We start from the raw sequence: 4,349 nt of genomic DNA, 5'->3' as shown, positions 1-4,349 counted from the left end.
ATATATATATATATATATATATATATATATATATATATATATGTATATATACATATGTATTGAAACAATTACATATAATTTGCTTCATGTGATTTCAGCTTCTTGCCATTTTTGCTGTAAACCAATTGATTGAGAGTTGCATCAAATTAAATGATGTAAAATGTAAAATCGCTACATTTCGTCAGCAAAGTCTAAAAAAAAGAGAAAAGAAGGAACAAATATATTAACATTGGGACAATATATTTTAGGAGGGAAGAGAAAAATGTACAAACACATCACTTTCCTACCTTGACTCATCGTTCACATTGTTTATCTGAAAAACCGGATATTTTAACCTTATAAAATGGTGAGAGAGAAAAAAAAAGACTCCAACTGTGATCATTCTTGTTTTCGATCGATTCTTCTCTTTTATCACGACAAAAAAGCAAAAGTTAACCAATATAACTGAGAATACAATGATATATATATATATGTACATATATATATTGATATATATATATATATATATATTAACATCATAGTATAGCGCAAGAACAAAAAATCCCTGGGAAAAAAGGGAAGGAATTTATATTGAACTTCAACTTCAATTATCCAAATTCTCCTCACCCCTCCTTCTCTCACCCACTTTCCTCCTCTCTTTCATTCTTTCTCAATTCACTAACTTTTTTATGGTTTCAGTAAAAATTCATCGTCATTATTTAATTCCATATCATTACTAAATAAAACTCTCTCATCATTTTTTCCTTTGCTTCTTTCTCCCATCCCTATTCTCTTCTTTTTCATCTCTTCCTCTTCCTCCATTTTTCGAAAAAAAAAACCATTAAATTGAGCAATAAAAATATCCAGAAAATGCAGAAAATCAAAACCAAAAAAGAAGGCAAAAACTTGATATATGAGCCCAATTACAAATATCCAACACTTCCTCCTCTTTCTCCTTCTTGTCCTATACCGTTTCCTACTCTCTCCTCTTTTTCTTTTCGAAAGTTTTTGAAAACAGAAAAGAGTGAAAACTGATAAAGCCGTAAAAAAAAAAATTAAAATAAATTTTTTATTGATCCATAAAGAATGGTTTATGAAGATGATAAAATCGGCTCGGAAATGATCGGTAAACTTGATACGGTCGGCTCCTATACAATATCTTCTATAAACAAATGATAATGACAATAACATGCCATATCATCATCTTTCATTTGCATAACCTTTACACATCCATCTAAAACCACTCAGAATTTATCGTTCATAATTTGAAGCAATAAAACACACTCAGTTGTCTCTGCGGAAATTCATACAACAAAAATTGAAAAATGTGAAAATGCAAAAAAAAAAATAAATGCTAGAAGTAAAGGAAATTTTGCTCCAAAAGACTAAAATTCCAAACCTAAACATATCAATAAAAGGATAAGAAAAAGAAATAAATGTGCAATGTTGCTAAATATATTATTTCCGTATGAATTTAAGCTAAGCATGAAATGAGAAATTAAAATCACGAAAACTGAAAAGTAAAGCAAATAGAAAGCTGATTGAAATGCGCGTAAATTACATTTTTTCAATTCCAAAGAAACAAACAATTTGCAATTTTCTCAGTTGCGTTTGATATTTGGCAAGAATACAGAAAAAAAAAGTCATATACAAATGTGAAATGTTCCTAATATGAAACATAGCCGTATATAAATATGAAAGCATTGTGTAAGAAGATAATTAATGAAACATTAAAGTGAAAGAAATTAGCTCCAACCAATAAGCATACAAACCAACAACTATTTATTTGTTTTTGCCAAGTGAATATCAATGCGAACATTTTTGTCAACTTTTCATCATCGATCAAAGATGCATTATCATTACCTAATGAAATCTAGGGAATGGAAATTTAATAAAGTAAATGAGTAGTATAATAAGCAAGCATGGTTAAAAAGTAAGAAAATCTGGCAAAAACTGAAAGTAACTGGCGGAAAACTAGTTTAGCATTTGATTGGAAGCTTAACGATGAATATGAATTGATTACCAGTGATTCTTTTAAACAAAAGAAAGAAAAAATTTCAAACTATTTGTTCAAACTGATGTTAATGATGCGCAAATATTGCATGTGTAATCTAAGGTGGGTTATTTTCAGTAGGCAAAATTGATACAATGAGATGAAAATCAAATATTACGCTAAATGGAAGAAATTGAACTACTAATTGCAAACCGATTTGCTTATATTTAAAATTTAAACTGAAAATCACCTAAAAGAATAAAGCAATGCTTTAATTATAATTTATAACGTTGATCGATGATAGTTTAATTATGTGAAAGGGTTAAAAAAGTCAAGAAAAAAATCTTTAAATTATCTTTTAAAAACCGTACCAAATTTTTAATTTACTTATCTTTCTTGATGCCAATCCTCCTCTATCTTACCTTATATATCCATAAAACACTGATGAAACTGTGTATGTGTACATGAGCGTATGTATGGGGTATGTGTATGTGAGTGTGTGTATTTTGTATGTATGTAGAATATGACAAAAGAGGACTGGTATAAGATGATGGTGGTGATGATGATAAGCGGTAGAAAATATTAAACGATTGATGACGGCTAAAAAAAGGAAGAAGACAAATATTGAATTTTCTGTTTAGTAACACTTTAATCATCTTATTTCCTAATTTCTTCATAAATATACTATAATCTTCTATTCGTCTTCCCCTCATCCATTCTGCGGCATTCCATCTATTAGTCAACATTTTTATAATTTTTGCGGTTGTTTCAAACAAAATGAAACGACCTTTATACCTCATTTGTTAAAATATTCTATCAAACCTTCAATAATTTCAAATCAAATTAAAAAACGCACTAACATACACACATACGCACACACACACACCAACACTTTAATACATATATACATACATAAATATTATAATATAGTCAGAAAGAAGCGGAAGTTACCAGGAAACATGGTCATCAAGAAAATGATAAAGGGGTAGATATGACAAAATGATAGAGGGAAGCTTGAAGAGATTTTTGGGGATGATTATAAGGGGAATGAACATTTTTCAACCGATAAAATAACCTTTGAACTTTCTCGTTTTTTCTTGACTAATGAAAGTTGAACGTTTAATATATTTTAAAATAGGTGGTGAAAATACAAGGAGAAATTAAATAAAGTGAGATGAAAGATCACGAAACAAGTTGAAAAAAAAACGAAAAATAAAAAGTAGAAAGGAAGAGAAATGAGAACCACTTAATTGAATTTTGGATTAAAAATGGAAGAATGGAATTCCAGAATTTTATTATTTCAGTACTTACCAAGAGAATATAATTTACGCTCCATCATTTTCTTGTATAACATGATAAAGGCTTTTGATTTCTAGTTGAATTATCTCTTTCTTTCTTCAGCAGATACCATCAAACTTGGCGACAATACCCAAAAATAAAAATAAATCTGAAAGGTTGCTAAAAAAAACACAAAAATATATTTAAAAAACCAGAACACCAAAAGAAACATATAAGAAAATTGCATTTCAAAGCCTATTAAAAAAAACACGTAATTTATCAAAGTGCAAAAAATCATATTAACTATAATGTGTGCCAAGCAACTGATTGAAACTGGAGACGCCATAATAAATTGAAGTAAAAAAAAAAGAACAAATGCGAAAAGAAAATTATACCCCTTTCATTAAAGCATAAACAGTTTTGTTCGGATTGCTGAGAAAAAAGAAAGTTAAAAGAGTGAGAGAGGAAAAAATTATTAAAAGATAAAAAAACCTAAATCCCAAATAAATGAAAGCATTAAGAAGACCAGCTCATCTCTTCTTGAAGAAAAAATCTTAGTGATTACTATCAGTAACAGTAGTAAACATTAGAGAATGAATTATGTATAAAACAAGAAAAAATATTTTGAAAAAGTTTTTAAAATTAACAACATTGTAACGAATACCTTTAATCGCAAAATATATATAAATAAGTGTAACATTAAAACTAAACAAGAAATAAGCAATAATAAGTTATTAAAGCATAAAAATTGCATTTTATGCTTACAAAAAAAATGACTTATCCAGTCTTTTCATAAGGGAGAAACGCAATTTCTGCTGATACCTTTGCAGACTTTTTTTTCTGGAAAATATATTTAATATTAAATTAAATAAGCATTATTACAACAATAATAATGGTAAGGCAATTAATAATAGTAATAATAATAAATGATAATAATTATTGACGATAATAACAATAATAGAAATAGTAATTATAATAATGATAAAATAATGGTAATAATAACAATAATAATAATGGTAATAATAACAATAATAATAATAATAATAATAATAATAATGATAATAATAATAATAATAATAATAATAATAATAATAATAAT

This window comes from Loa loa (assembly GCF_000183805.2).
Source record: "Loa loa unplaced genomic scaffold supercont3.73, whole genome shotgun sequence".
In the NCBI taxonomy this organism is placed as follows: domain Eukaryota; kingdom Metazoa; phylum Nematoda; class Chromadorea; order Rhabditida; family Onchocercidae; genus Loa; species Loa loa.
The sequence above is the reverse complement of the archived record's forward strand: the minus strand, read 5'-3'. Positions refer to the sequence as shown.